A 17,726-nucleotide genomic window follows, 5' to 3' on the forward strand; every position below is an offset into this window, starting at 1 on the left:
TAATTAGGGATGCCCAACACGTTAATTAATGAAAGAATAGTAGTCAAAACACTGTCATTTCCTGCCCAGGACATAGGAACCCAACATTCTACATTATGAGGCTGGTGAGAAACCTTCTCATAAAAAAAACACAGTTTCCTACGAGTGAATCTACGAGACTCTTAGTATGTAGTCATAACTATCAGTTTATTACATTGTTGAAGATGCATTTTAATTCAAACTCAATTAATTGAGCAAAACTATACGTTTGTGGAGATCTGCCTACATATGCACATTTCGTCTTTATATTCTGTAATCCATTTTTAGTATTACCCGCCGGCCCGTCCCGGTCCGACTTTTAGGCAATCCCCTCGTACACCAATCAACAAAGATAATATGTGCGTGTTGTGGCAGTCTTTTCAATTATACATTTCTAAGTTTTTGAAAAATCCCCAGGACCAAGTTACAGGTTGGACATATCGACAATTAGTTACCAAAGGGTGGAACAACACTTAATTTAAAAAACCAAACAGCCCCCCTAATTGACACTCAATATAGGATTGATGCAATATCATACTGCCCTAAACCTGGTGTATCAGTGGATACAAGCGCGCAGGATGTGTAATACCGCATGTTGTTTAAACTGTCGGTTGACATTTAAAGGTGTGATTCGCTACTTGATAACAAGTATGAAAAACATTGTTGCACTTGGCAACACGTATGACACATGGCGAGGTGCGGTAGTGACCCTGATATAAGATATCTATACTCAACAACAAAAGTTCCCGTGACACCAATATTTTAACGTATTTTTCAAACAAGTAAAGTTTGGTTTTCAATATTGTAGTACATGTGTGGAATCAACTCACAAAAACGCAACTGCTACAGAAAAGCATGCATTCCATGCAAAGGTTGACTTTTGTGCAAGCCCCATGCATTTCACTACCCAAGAACGGGTATAAAACAAGTGCGTCCATGGGATTCCATATGCATTGTTTAGCATCGTGCTGACAACAACCACTCAGAAAAACAACAAAATTACGTAATTATTCAACTTTAGGAAATGCCACGCCTGTCCGAAAATGAGCCAAACCTTCGACGTCAGTGTTCCACAGACACTCCAGGAACTTCGAAACATTCTCCAGCAGATATGGACAGATATCCCACAGGACTTTGTGCTACGCCTGGTCCATTCCATGAGACAAAGATGTGTTGCTTGCATCGCATCCAGAGGTGGACACACACGCTATTGATTTGAAAATTGACATTTTGGCATGTTCATGTTGTTGTTTTTTATGAAATCATGCATTTTCTGAAGTCAGTAAGGCAAATTAAACCATTTGAACACTAACAGAAGTCTTTTATCTGTTGCAAACCGAAATTGTTTCAGATTTGGTAAAAAACATAACTTTGCATTAAATCTTATTCAATGTCACAGGAACTTTTGTTGTTCAGTATATGTAGAAATCACGGAACATAATGTAACGAAGCCCTGTTTCCGCAAACTGCTCACCCTGCACCGCTCATGTCTTTCGGCAATTGCTGTTATAATTTTTGATATAATGTCTGCGCTGCTAATGGCCCAAGGGGGATTTCCGTGGTGGGGGTGGTTAAGAACAATGAAATCGATGATCGAAATTGAATGATAATTCATTTTGACTGCTGCTACTCCGGTTTGTTTGTTTACATCGCTGTTTCAAAATGGCGCCCTCGACCGTTGAGGGAACTATGGATAAAAATGTTTCCCTTCACTGTTTTTTTCTTCCAAATGGTTTCTTTTTAATCGCACACCAGCCTGGCTCCCTGGGTATGCTGCGTGGCGCTACACTGACCCAGGCAAGGACTGCACAATGGCCGCCTCCACTAGACAAACAAACATGGCGGACATTTAGATATAAATCCATTGATGCTTGAGAGGAGGTGGTATCGCATTCATATTGAGTCGCATTTTTGTCTAGGGGCCAGCGGTCGCATTCATTAATTTCACGTTTTACAGTATTTACTATAGAAAAACTCTAGAACGGGTGGTTTAATTTTTTTCTTAGCATTTTCATGAATGCTCTTGCAATGTATATGTCACGAGAATAACGTCCGTTGTTACTTTTAGTGAAGAAAAACATTGTTCAAGCTGGTTTGAGACTCGAAAGTGGTTGTCACATCGGTGAAATGTAAACAATGACACACACCCCATTTTCAACAGTGATATATGCGTTTATATTTCGTGTCAGCTCACTCTTATCACGAAATCGTATACATAATACATGGAATTAAACGACCACTCAATGAAATACCATTGACATCTTTATTTGAGCAAATTTGATGAAGTAAATGTCGCCGATTATGCCCCGTTTTCTCCCATTGTGAAATGGTGGTTTAGCGGAACTATTGAACGCCCAGCATCCGGAGGGCTACCAGCATTGAGACCAACACTAACATCGTGAAGTTTATGCCTAGAAGATTTCACACAATCACACAATCCTAGGCTTTTTAAAACCTATTGAAGCAGTAAACTTTGTTTTTTTCATACTTTCTAGTTTCTATAACTAAGCAGTATGAATATGGTCCATAGTGGACTTCTGTTTTCTCAAACAGTCTTGGACATCATTCAAAACACCGGTAGATTCTGCCCAAGATTATATTCTTTGATTGAGGACATAACAGTAAATCATATAAATTGTATTTGTGAGGTTTAATCCTCTGTACGATAAGGGATCTGTAGGGTTCAATGTACAGCTCTTTGGTAAAGGGTTAATCAATCCCTTCCACCACTTCGTGTGAATATTACCAGTGCTAAAACAAATTAATTTATTTTATGCAGCGCTAATATAACATTTTGTGACTTCAAACATTCAGAAGGAATGCCATCTATGTCAGGCGCCTTGCCACGGTGACTTCTGTCGTTAAGCACTAGCTACATTTTTATGTTGGCTTTGAAAATAACATGCATCCTCATCATTTTGTCTGTCATTATGGGCAATTTCACTTCACGTACCAGCATCCCCATTCAGCAACTGACAGCAATCTCTCTTCCATTTATCTAACACTATATTCCATTTCTCCTCACTGTACATGTACCATCCTCTAACACAACTTTCATTGGAATCTTCTACCATCCTATGTTATGAGTGCCGTTGTATATTTGTGTGGATCACAAGGGGTCCAGTTTCGGTGGACGGCGTCATGCTTGATTGAGTTAAGCAAGCTGTCTGACGGGGAGAAGCGTGCTTGTGGGGTGATTTGAGTGTGATTGGCCCAACTGATTGGTGTTGGCCGATCAACCTTTTGTTGTGTGCTGAAGTAGATAGCTTACTTGGAAATTTGTTTACAATATGAGGGCAAGTTATCAAACAGAAAAGGGGAAGGAAAAAGAATTGGAGAGGGAGAAATATGGTTTAACTGAACGAGGGCAGTTCAGCCCAGCGTTATGTCCGGAGACAAAGTTAGAAGGTCATGTCGACGCTTCAAAGGAGGAAACTGTTGTTACCCAGTTATCCCGTGAACTGTGATATATAAGTTTGGAACAATGTGAAATGGAATTCATTGGGAATGTGATGTAAAGAAATCTGAGGTGACTGTTATCTACATTGCACATTTGCCATATTGCTTTGCCTAAATAGATGTGTATGAGTGCCTTGCCCAGTTACTGAGAATTGTTATATACTTATCTTTGTTTTAATTATTAAATCTAGCTTTAAACTTCAGAGATTGTTGTGTGATTCATGTAATTGTTATTTGTGGCATTAGCGGTAACCCCTGCCGTTCATACCACACGTAACACCTACCACAATGGATTAGAATGTCTGGTCTGTGTTGCAGGTGATCAACCGTTCCTTCCAATTCTGTTGTCTTCTCTTGGTCGCCTGTCTCCATCATGCTTCTGTCACTGTTGTGACTGTTCTGTCGTCTGCTCTCTGTCTCCCGCCAGCCATGCTGTCACGTCGACTAGTTCTATCTGTGTTTCTGTCCGTGTGTCTTACCAAATAATCAAACACTTACCTACCAAACTACTCCAAACTTTACTTAAACTATACAACCTAGTTTACCTAAACGGACAGGTCCCATCCTCATGGAAGGAAGCTCTAGTAATCCCAATACCTAAACCAAATAAACCAGCAGATCAGGCAAACTCCTATAGGCCCATATCCCTAACCTCAAATCTCTGCAAAATAATGGAACTTATGACTAAAAATAGGCTACAGCACTACCTAGACCAAAACAACATCATAAACCCCGACCAAAGCGGCTTCACTCCTGGCCGATCAACTCTCGATAACCTTGCCCGACTAGAACAGGATATAAAAACAGGACAGCTAAACAAGCAATACACCATAGGCATATTCCTCGACTTCTCTAAAGCTTTCGATATGGTATGGCACCACGGGCTAATACAAAAACTAAAAAAAATAGGACTAAAAGGCCAAATAATAAACTTCATCCAAGATTTCCTAAACAATCGCAAAATTACCGTGGGTATAGACCATACGCTATCGGACCAGTGTCCCCTAGAAAATGGCACTCCCCAGGGCAGCATTCTCAGCCCAACCCTCTTCAATATAATGATAAATGATCTATTCGAGGGCTTATCCCCTAAACTAAACACTTCAAAATTCGCGGATGATGGAGCCCCATAGATCCGCACTAAAAGCATTAAAATGGCAGAAAACTTAATCCAAAAATCTCTAAATAAAATACAACAATGGGCAGACAAATGGGTCTTCTCCCTTAACTCAGATAAAACAACAGGAGTAGTATTCAAACATAAAAACATGAAACCTGCCTACCCAATCCTCCAGCTAAACAACCAAACAATCAAATTCCAAAAACAAACCAAATTCTTAGGACTTATTTTCGATCAACACCTCACCTGGGAGGCTCACGTCCAAAACCTAAAAACTTGATGCAGCAAAGACCTTAACACATTAAGATGTCTCACCGGCTCTAACTGGGGAGCCTCCAAAGATACCCTCCTCTCACTATATACAACACTAATTAGATCAAAACTAGACTACAGCTGCGCCATATACAATACCCTAAACAACTCTCTATCTAAAAAACTTGACTCAATACAATACCAAGCCCTTAAACTAATTACACGCACCCAACATGGCACCTCCTACACCTCACTTCAGGCCCTTACAGGAGAAATGCCACTAAATCTACGCAGGGAACATCTAAGCCTTAATTTCTGGGCCGCGTCCCAAACAAACCCTCTCATCCAAAACCTAATTAACCAAAACATTAGCCCAAGAAACCAAGCTCTAGCTCGCAAACACCCCTTACTCACCCCAATATCCCAAAGAATAACTAACTACCTCAATGAACACCAAACTCAAATTCTTAAACAAAACTGCAAAAAATCAAATATCTTCACCCCTAAACTCAAAATACCCCAAATAGACACAACGCTAACTAACCAAATAAATAAACAAACCGACCCAAACATAGCTAAAACCACCACACTTTCATACATACACGAAAATTGGCCAAATTGGTGTCACATATACACTGACGGATCTTCAGACCCGATCTCCAACCACACAGGTTTCGGAGTCCATACCACACAACCAGTTATATCCACACAATCTTACCGACTCCCTAACAACCAATCTATATTCACGGCCGAACTTATGGGCATGGCCTCAGCCCTGCATAACCAACAATCAAAAAAAAAAAAAAAAATCCTAATTCTCACTGACTCGCTTAGTGGACTACAAGCCCTCCAAAACAAAAATACCAAAAAACGACCTAAATTAATAAACCAAATACTTAAAAGCTCCAACGACCTAACAAAAGCAGGCAAACAAATAACCTTCTTGTGGATCCCCGCCCACGTAGGAATTTACGGCAACGAAAGCGCCGATAAAGCAGCTAAATTATCTCTCAAAATACCAGAAATAAGCCTAAACCTACCCATCTCAAAATCAGAAATTAAAAGTGTAAACAAACAAAAAATAACCAAAAAATGGCATAATCAATATCAAAACTCAAATAGCCAAATCCAAAAAGTGCTCAGAAAACCACTAGCCAAACCTAAAATCCTACACCCCTCTAAAAAAATTGACAGATTAATTACAAAACTCCAAACAGGACACACGAACCTAAATAACCACCTAAAACAACTTAAAAGACACACCACAGGCAACTGCCCCCACTGCAAACAACCCGAAACCACAGAACACGCACTCATCCACTGCACCCACTACCAAACACACAGAACCACACTACAAACCAACCTCAATCTAAATAAGGTTCCTACTCTAGATGAAATACTAAACCCTCAAAATAAACTAGAAAACTTCAAGGCCCTAGGCGTATTCCTAATCAAAACAGGCCTAATTAAGCGCATCTAAAAACTAATTAATCTACCAATCCAAAATCCAATAAACATACAAACACCCACCTCAACCGGCTCCCTTAGTTCCCTCCTCCACCCACCTCGGCATTTATTCCAAATTTTAAAATTTAAAAAAATCGATATAAGCAACCCCTAAAAGCCCCCTCTTGTGTTGCACACACCACTTTCACCCTTCTCGGAATACACTAAATGGTCTGGCCAGGCCCGTGTGCGAAATACGCTGCAGTCGGAAAGCGCACGTTAAATCTTCTATACCAGTCAGTCAGTCCGTGGGTTTGTTATCATTACGTGATCGTGTTAGCTGCAACCGTGCACCCCTCACCGAGAGCGTGTCACCCCCAACCACCGTGGCTTTTGTTCTCTGATTTGATTCGAACTGACGCTGACGGGTTTTATCGGTCATAACATAGACCTAGTTCCTCGTATCTTTCAGCTTTGGTTTTGATTTCAAGATTTCAATGTTATCCTCACGTGACAAGTTGCAACTATCAACTCTAGGTAGGGAGTATCTGTCGATAGTTTTCTCTAAGCTTTGTCTATCACTATACCTCTTGGTTTCAAGCCGACCTAGATCATGGCATTGACTTTATTTCTAAAATTCCCAGGCTCTGTTTCTGCAACATTTATGAGCACAATGTTCAGTTTTATGACGTCTCGCTCTTTATCAACAGCTCTGTTTCTCAGCTCACTGATCTCTCTGTGGAGCAAGTCTCTTTGCGCTGTATTTTCTCAACACTGTCTAGTCTGTCCTGCACTCTTTTCACTTCTCTCGTCACATCTTCCCGAATCTCTATCAGTTTGGCATTAAAAGTCTATTCTTGCTTTCATAAAACACTGCCCATACTCTCCTCGAATCTATCTGATATGTAATATTCATAGTGTTTTTTTGGTCTTACTTGTGTTGATTTTTTATCAGTGTCTGTATTTGACTATCAATCAATGGTAGATATCGTGAAATCTCCATCATAACTAAGATAATAAATTATTCTATAGTCTCATCCTAATTTGGCAAAATTTTAATTTCAATATGGCTCTCATTGTAACGAGAGCAAGCAAAGAACTATTCAAATCAAGCCTGATTCAGCTCCTTCATTGAACTCAGTAATCAGTAATTCAATAAACAAGCGTTGTATAATAACTTGATATTTGGTGAATATCTTAATTGTATAAAATCCTATTGTTACTTTATCTTGTATTTGGGACAGTGCGGTAGCCTACTAGTAGTGTTTAAAGCGTCCGCCGAGGGCCCGGATTCAATTCTCCACATGGGCACAATGTGTGAAGCCCATTTCTGGTGTCTCATGTCTCGACATTGCTGGAATATTGCAAAAAGCGGCGTGAAAGTATGCTCACTCATTATATTGTATTTTGAGATCTTTTACATGACTTGCATGATTGAAAGTTTTGATCATTTTGATTATTATGAAATGTTCTGTTTTTTCTGTATAATAATCTATGTTACTTAGTTTTGCACTGCCTTGTTTACCCTTCCTTATATTTTGATGTAATGCAAACATTCAAGAAAAATTCAGGTGAGCCTCGTGGCTTTACAAGATCGGATACAATTTTGTATTTTCTGCACACTTTATAGTTTGCGATGATTTATTTTAATGTTTCAAGATCAGTTGAATATCAGTTGCTTGAAAAATAACCCTTTCTTAATATATGTGTCTTTATTATATACATATGAATGAAATACTGGAATTTATCAGTGACGATAGATCAAGTTATCAGTCACTAGTGACTGATATAAAAAAGGTATATCAGTCACTAGTGACTGATATAAACAAGGTGCCGGAACTACTTTCTCCTGAATCAAAACATTAAAGTCTTATCTATTTAAACAGGAATGTTTAATTTTGACAAACAAAAATGTCCACGGAACTTAATACTCGATATGAAATAATATATTTCGCATAACATATATCAACAGGGCTAGTTTTATTCACGAACTATATTCTTTACGCAAACCCCCTTTATACGGCGCTGGTAAAGGGGCGACAGGGAGAACTAAGTAATTTATCAGACACTGTTTTTGAAAAAATATATAAATTGTAAGTAATAAAAATAAAACATTTAGATCAGCTTAGAGTAGGCACATCCGCCTCAAGAGTCACTCTTTTGGCAGTGGCAGATCATACATCAGAAAGTAGCTATTGAACGGATTGATAACCTCATATGGTCATAGTTTTAACAGCGGTGACGTCGTTCATAGAAATAACATTATGACTCGCCTCCAATCTCTCACTCTCACGGTAGGCAATTAGTTTGATAAATATTCTCGTGAATTGGGGAGAGTCTAATATTTTCACGAGTGACGCAGTCACTCGTGAAAATATTAGACTCTCCCCACTTCACTCGATGAGATAAAAGTGGTATTTGAGAAAACACATTAAATATCCTCTATTTCTTCATTAAAGAGATAAACGTCAAGTAGGAGTTGTATATCGTACAATAAAACCACACTGCAGGGAGATAGATCAATGAGAGGCGTACATTGTACGATAATCAACGATTATCAATCAAACATATGAGAGATCAATATTATGTACAGCCTCTTTAAGGATGTTAACAAAATGTAAAGCTTTAAAAATGTACAACCGGCTTTAAATAATGATGACTCCCTGAATAGAATTCGACCTCGGCAGTGTGTGTGTGTGTGTGTGTGTGTGTGTGTGTGTGTGTGTGTGTGTGTGTGTGTGTGTGTGTGTTTGTGTGTGTGTGTTTGTGTGTGTGTGTGTGTGTGTATGTGTGTGTGTGTATGTGTGGCGTGTGTGTGTGTGGCGTGTGTGTGTGTGTGTGTGTGTGTGTGTGTGTGTGTGTGTGTGTGTGTGTGGCGTGTGGCGTGTGCGTGTGTGTGTGTGTGTGTGTGTGGCGTGTGTGTGTGTGGCGTGTGTGTGTGTGTGTGTGTGTGTGTGTGTGTTACATTTGGTCTTTCCCGCATATCCTCATATTTTGCATGTCGTTTATTTGTACTTTCTCCCAATAACCCCTGTCATATCTCTCCCACTTTTGGATCAATGCGATCGTTCTGCCATTGCGTGTATCTACGTTGCCAAGCTGCATCTACATCTACAACTCACTACACACCGCCCTCTCAAAAATAACGTCGCTCAATATATGACGTCCTCAAGTTGGGAGCTCATGCTCGATTCTCCAGAAATGACGTCATGAGAGAACAATGTTTTATTGGGAAACAAATTACGCTTCGTTCGTCATTGTTCTTTGTGATGTATCGCGTTGCTATGTTATATTTGTAAATAACAAATATCTATTGACGTTATAAATTGTTTCAGTTACCTGATGTCAAATTGACACCAGCTACATTTAAGCAGCAATGTAATGTAATGTAACGTAATGTAATGTAATGTTATGTAATATAGGTAGGGCTCCATTTATACTGTAATGTAATGTAATGTAATGTAATGTAATATAGGTAGGGCTCCATTTATACTGAAATCCGAAATAATTCTTGTCGTCAAGGTTTTGTTTGTTTGTTGTTGTTTAACGCCGCACTCAGAAATATTCCAGCTTTATGACGGCGATCTGTAAGTAAAACAATTAGTGATTGACATCATGAGCATCGACCAACGCAATTGGGATTCGATGACATGCATCAACCAAGTCAGCGAGACTGACCTCCTGATCCCGTTAGTCGCCTTTTACGGCAAACATGGGTTGCTGAAGACCTATTCTACCGGATTTGCAAGGGTCCGAAAGCTATAAATATACACACTGTCATTTAGAAAGAGATCAAAAGTAACAAATACTTTCTTAGTAAAGTACAGATTCTAGTACATTTTTGGATTGAGTCCCCTCCAGGATTCGAACCAACACTGCCAGAGTGAGGCAGCACACAAAGTCAACGATCCATCTAGACCACATACTTTATGTACTCTCTGCTTTCGGCAATTTCAACTGTTCCAGTGCCAAAGAAGCAGCCTTGTGTAACTGATCCACTTTCTGCCCATCAAGATATATCCAAATGTCCGTTGACATGCACTGCTTAAAAACCTCCAGCAAAACCAACTGCCTCCAAGTATCAAAATCCCCATTGACCTCCTTTGAAGTACACCGCCTATCAAACGTAGTTTCCTTCTCCCTTGCAAACTCAACAAGAGTACAGCCATCCCTTTTCTTAGCAGACCTAGACTTTTGCCCGAAGGCTTCAGGAACCAATTCATTGACCTTCACTTTGTGTGAGTTCATTGGAGTGAGGGCCAAACTGTATGGACGTGAAAGTCAATTCTTATAATTTTTTATCACAATTTCTTACCTCAAAGGATGTAGGCCAAGATCTACATACAATTGTATTTAGTACGTGTGACTTCAGGTTTACACTGACAGCCATACAACAACCAGCTATATCGCGGAGTAAAAAAGTTCCTCAAAAAGAGAGGTGACATGGGCGAATGGATGCACAACTTGCTCTTCAGAAACATCTTACGCAGCACATGTGTTCAAATCATATCCTCACTAGATAAAAAAGGTCTGTAAAGAAGTACCTCAGTAAGTCGGTCACAATGACAGCGCGGCGTAATACATTTACATCAAGTACAAAACGTCGAAATAGCCGACACGATAAACGTGACGGGCGAGATTTCCGAAGTTGGTAATGAACCTGTGGCGGTTACATGTGTTAGTCATCATTGATCAACTTGCCGATCATTGAAAGGTGCATAAAGATGCGTCAAACAGACACTAAGGTAGATTCATAGATTGCTGGAGACGGTCAATGTTAGCCTAGGCACGGATTGAGTCGATGCTACAATAGTCCCGATAGTTTAGATGTGCATTTCTTCGTTTGTTCATTAGGATAGGCCGCAGCGAGGATATTAGTGAACAATCATGCAGTCACGCTCTCTGACATTTCTCAATGTATACTGAAACGCTGAGACCAAGAATAAAGGTTCTAAATGATCAGAAAGAACGATTCTGTAAGTTTTCGTGCTAGGGAATTCCCAGAGGTTTCCCTAGGAATGTGGAAGTAGTCCGTCAGTGTTTACGTCATTTCAAGAACACGATCTCGTGTAAAACGTATGAACGTCAAATTGTGTCGTTCATACACTTAAGAACGTCAGTTTCGCGGTTAGGTCAGGTGACCAACCTCTCGTCCAATGGAAAAGCCGTATATCGTGTAAACTTCAAATTCAATTCATTATTTATTTACAGACCGCCGTCATATAGCTGGAATATTGTTGAGAGCGGCGTAAAACAACCAACCAACCAACCAACCAACCCAACGGACAGTACAGAGTAATCAATAGTTACACAACATTATAGATTGTTCATTTCAGCCACGGTGACATTTTGCATCCATCTTTTCCACCCTGTGAACCATTAAATGAATCTTAAATGTAACAATATAACATTGCCGAACACGTTACATTGGTATAGAAAGACTTGAAGTGTAGTACACCTTGAAGCATTTCACCTCGTATATCAACCGACAGGAGCATGTACCAAAGCCAGTCTTTATAAACTAACACGTGTCCATGCACCAGTGAATTGCTGGACAGCAAACCTGATTTGTAGTTTAAACATATTCTATTCAAATGAACTTGAAAGGAATTGGTAAATGTGCCTAACTAACTTACTGATTAATACCGCTCACTGTTATTGAAGACGTCAAAACATAAAGGTCACACAGAAACAATACCAATTATAAAGTGAGACGATCTGAATTCTCCTCCTAATTAGCAGAATTTGGTGTCGCCAGCCATAACTGCTCCTTATTTCCTGTTTCTACACGTAATTAATGTGTATAAGACCTACCACCTGCTACATATCTCCTGTATCTAGTTAGCATGTACTTCCCGTATCTGCCCCTATCATTCAAGATTATTTCCCGTGTAGCATGTCAAATGAAAAGACTAATTGGCACATTGGATTTCTTCAGAAATAGCTCCTCTTGGTCTAAAGTAACTAGTAAGCAGATATATCTTTTAACATTTGATGCTAACAAACATCCTGAAACAACACCGCTATACAACCACACCTTGATACAAATGAACCCCAACACCACCACACCCCATCCCCACGGCACCCCAACACCACCACACACTTAAACCATCACACCCCATACCCACGGCAACAAAACACCACCACACCCCTAAACCATCACACCACATTCCCACGGCACCCAAACACCGACACACCCCTAAACCATCACACCCCATCCCCACGGCACCCCACCACCCCCACACCCCTAAACCATCAAACCCCATCCCCACGGCACCAAAACACCACCACATCCCTAAACCATCACAACCCATCCCCACGGCACCAAAACACCACCACTACCCCTAGACCATCACACCCCATCCCCACGGCACCCAAACACCACCACACCCCTAAACTATCACCCCCCACCCCCACGGCACCAAAACAGCACCAAACCCCTAAACCATCACACCCAACCCCCATGGCACACCAACCACCACTCCCTTAGACCATCACACCCCATCCCCACGGCACCCCAACACCACCACACCCCTTAACCATCACACCCCATCCCCGCGGCACCAAAACACCACCACACCCCTAAACCATCACAACCCATCCCCACGGCACCAAAACACCACCACACCCCTAAACCATCACACCCAATCCCCACGGCACCAAAACACCACCACACCCCTAAACCATCACACCCAATCCCCACGGCACCAAAACACCACTACACCCCTTAACCATCACACCCCATCCACACGGCACCAAAACACCACCACACCCCTAAACCATCACACCCCATCCCAACGGCACCAAAACACCACCACACCCCTTAACCATCACACCCCATCCCCACGGCACCAAAACACCACCACACCCCTAAACCATCACACCCAATCCCCACGGCACCAAAACACCACCACACCCCTTAACCATCACACCCTATCCACACGGCACCAAAACACCACCACACCCCTAAACCATCACACCCAATCCCCACGGCACCAAAACACCACCACACCCCTAAACCATCACACCCAATCCCCACGGCACCAAAACACCACCACACCCCTTAACCATCACACCCTATCCACACGGCACCAAAACACCACCACACCCCTTAACCATCACACCCCATCCACACGGCACCCAAACACCACCACACCCCTAAACCATCACACCCCATCCCAACGGCACCAAAACATCACCACACCCCTTAACCATCACACCCCATCCCCACGGCACCAAAACATCACCACACTCCTAAACCGACCATATCTCACCACCACCACACACCAACACTACTACATCCACACACCACCTCACACCAACTTCATCACACCTCGATTACCACAACACTTCGACACTACCACACCCTAACACCATACCCCAACACCACCACACCTCGATGCAACCGCACCCAAGGAACAGCACAACCCGACAACACCATACCCTAACACCACATCCCAACATCAACACGCCTTAACATCACACCACAACTCGACACTTCCATACCTTAACAAAACAACCCAACACCACCACACCTCGAGACAACCGCACATAAAAAAACACCACAACCCGACAACAACATACCCTAACACCACACCACACCACACACCAACACCACAACACCTCGATACAACCGCACCCATCTAGATCTCCACCACACCGAAACACAATACCCCAACATCACCACACCTCTATACAACAGCACACAAAGAACACCTAAACCCGACGACACCATACACTAACACCACACACAGACACAATGACTCTCTGACACCACCACATCCCACAAGCATTACACCCCGACACCATCACACCCCCACCCCACCATATCTCACCCCCACCACACACCAACTTCATCACACTCTAATACCACAACACCCGACACTATCACACCCTGACACCCCATCTCCACGACACCCCATCAAACTTTAAAACCACCACATCCAGACACTGCCCCAGCACTATCACACTACAACAACATCACACCAGAGCACCGTCACACCATCAGACCCCGACATCCCATTTCAACGACACCCCGTCACGATACCACCCAAACACCAACACACCACATCATATCACACCCCAACACCACGACACCCCTAAACCACATCACACTCATAAACCTCTCCACCCAAGAACTACCCCATCACAAAACCACAATCACATCCGACATAATCACACCCGACACCACCACACCTCAACACCACCACACCCGACACCACCATATCCAGATACTATCACAATACAGCACCATCACACCTCTACAACACCACACATTAACACCACCACACCACCACACCCGACACCACCTCACCCAAAGAACACCACCACACCCGACATCACCACACTCCAAAACCACCAAACCCGACACCAGACACCATAACACCCCGACACCACCACGCCACCACACCACAACACCACCAAACCCCAACACCATCACACCCCAATACCACAACACCACAACACCACCAAACCCCAACACCACCACACGCAACACCATCAAACTCGACACCATCAAACTCGACACCATCACACCCCAACACTACCACACTACATACACCACCACACCACCACACCACAACACCCAAACACCACCACACCCTAACTCCGCCAAATCCCAACACCGCCAAACCCGACACCATCACACACAGATACCAGCACAAAACAACACCTCCACACCTCCATATCATCTTGAGTATGTGTTATGGAAGAACGCAGCAGATCTTCTTTGAGCTTGTTTTGATGTCTGAGATAGATATATCCATTATTATCATTATTCTGATCAGATATCAATTCCAAACCACAAGAACAAAACGCGGACGTACCACGATTTGAGTCGGGATCAAAGGTCATATTAATCGATGCCTATTGTTTAACTGATTTCCGTCGAGTTGGCTCAATGAATATTTTGGATTTAAAACTAATTTCTTTTAATTTAGAACGAGACACACAATTGCAAGTGGTATATTGCTAAATATTCAATTCATGCACCTGCAATTTTGCGGGACACAAACTTACATCTAATTATCGGCAGCATCTGCTTCGGCCATCAGTACATCTGTGTTGCTATTTTTTTATGTTAAATGCGATTATTTGCATCGATTCCATCAAAAATAAATGCTATTGCGTAAAAATTACAATAAGAGAATGTTCATAATTTTTTATCAATTAAAAGATTAAATCTTCAATATATAAATTTATCGCAAAGAGGTATGAATAAAATATATTATCTTTATGGCTGCTAACAAATGTTTAAATCTGTCGGGTCGCTTACTTCGGAGACGTCCATGGTATAACATTACTCGAGGTCAGTTATTGATTACACAAGGCAGGGTCTGCCATTGGTCAGCTGCACTCGCTACCATGTACAGGCGTATGTTGACGCCACTTCACTGAAGAGTGGACAGCACACCAACATGGACAACACATCAGCCGTGAGTTTTAACATCTCTGACATTTTACCTCCTCAGGAAATAGCCGCAGAATGCAACGCTACTAACATGTCATCTGGATGCGACGGTCATGACGCTAACCAAACTAATCATTGGTTTGATAGCATTCTGCACATAACAGAAATCACTTTCACATGCTGTGATGTTTTGAACGTACTTGGTAACGTTGTCTTGATGTTGCTGATCTGCAAGGCCAAGACAAAGATGGAAGCTTCAGGACGCCTCCTCATGAACCAGGCTGTTGCTGACGCAGGAACTGGACTATCCTGGCTTGTTATGAATGGGATCATGTACACCAACCCTCACAGAGATATCATGCAGACGGCCATCCTTGTACAAGGGTTCGTTATGTTCGTCTTTACTTGTGTGTCTGGACTGTCATTGGCCATGACACTCTTCGCCCTCCACATAGCCATCTGCAATCCTATGCTCTACAAAGTCCACAACAAACCAAAACTAATCACTATCTACCTTGTAGTATCCTGGCTGGTGGTGATTGGATTTTCGAGTCTGGTATTTGCAGCAGACAACTTCTTCATTCAGGAACATGGTTCTTTGTTATATATATATAATGTTAGTAAACAAAATGCCTGGTTTCTATGTATTATTGTGTTCGCTAACATCCTTTTGCCACTTGCAATGGTAATCATCGCCTTCGCACGCATATGCCTCCATATGCGCAAGAAAGAGATGTTCAACGTTTCCATCACATCCGCCTCCGCTACCAAGCTTTATGTCCGTCAAGCAAAAGGCGCCCTTCTCGTATATATCACCTACATAGTAACATTTATCCCTATATGGGTTTTTAACTTCTTCAAAATTCATTTTAAAAGTGACAATGGCATTCATCTCTTCATTATTGGAGCCAGCCTTGTTTTCCTGAACTATGCGTACCTTGTCTTCAAGCTACCCCTGTTTCTGTTAGCCTTCAAATCCTACCGTCGAGTTGCCTCCCAAATCTTCTGTCAACACCTAGCATCGGGATCTTCATCTGTGTCCTCTGGCGATCGAGGCAAATTGCCACAAAGGAAATACGAGACCACAACAGACACCAACCACAGGCTTGAGGACACTGGCCATCACCGATCTTCAGAGGCTGCCAGATCTACCCCGATACAGATGGATGAGACAACCGAGATGAAGGGGAATATTGGAAGAGTTAACCATGGCTTCACCAGCACCTGCTCTTTGTACCATGGGGACACGGCGGGAACAATCAGTGCAAACGATGACGTCAGTTCCACTACAAACAATGACGTCAGTAATAGACCGGTAAGTAATCAATTGGTTTTTTTATACCGAAATTCATTTATAAAGTGTTACTGTTGTTACTGTTATAAAAGATTTGACCGAGACTTTCTTCAGAAAGTTCGGCGAGTCGTGTATGGCACTCGCAGACACCATGTTGTTCTAGCAGACGAAGTCACGTGTTATGGATTAACCAATGAAATTCTTAATATAAGTATAACAGTTTTGTTTCGTTAACTTGGGAGATTGCGTGTCACCGTACCCCGACGGCGAAGAACGTTTCTCAAAATATCAATCAACGGCACATCTGGTCTAGATTTGAATGTAAACAATATTATTTAAAGGTCGCCGACTGGACTATAACAAACAACCTACTGCGACTTCAGCAACTACTACCATTATTAGACCGCATCCGTGGTCTAATGGTAGAGTGAGTGAGTGAGTATAGGTTTACGCCGGTTTTAGCAACATTCCAGCAATATCACGGCGGGGGACGCCAGAAAGGGGCTTCACACATTGTACCCATGTCGGGAATCGAACTCGGGTTTTCGCCATGACGAGCAAACGCAATAACCACTAGGCTACCCGACCGCCTCTCTTGTGGTAGAGCGTCCGCCCGGAGAGCGGAAGGTCCGGGGTTCGATCCCCGACCGCGTCATAACAAAAGACGTTAAAAGATGGTACTTGTTCTTACCCTGTCTGGCGCTCGGCATTTAGGGACTAAAACAAGG

Source organism: Haliotis rufescens, unplaced genomic scaffold (assembly GCF_023055435.1).
Source record: "Haliotis rufescens isolate VD_foot unplaced genomic scaffold, xgHalRufe1.0.p SCAF_10, whole genome shotgun sequence".
NCBI lineage: Eukaryota > Metazoa > Mollusca > Gastropoda > Lepetellida > Haliotidae > Haliotis > Haliotis rufescens.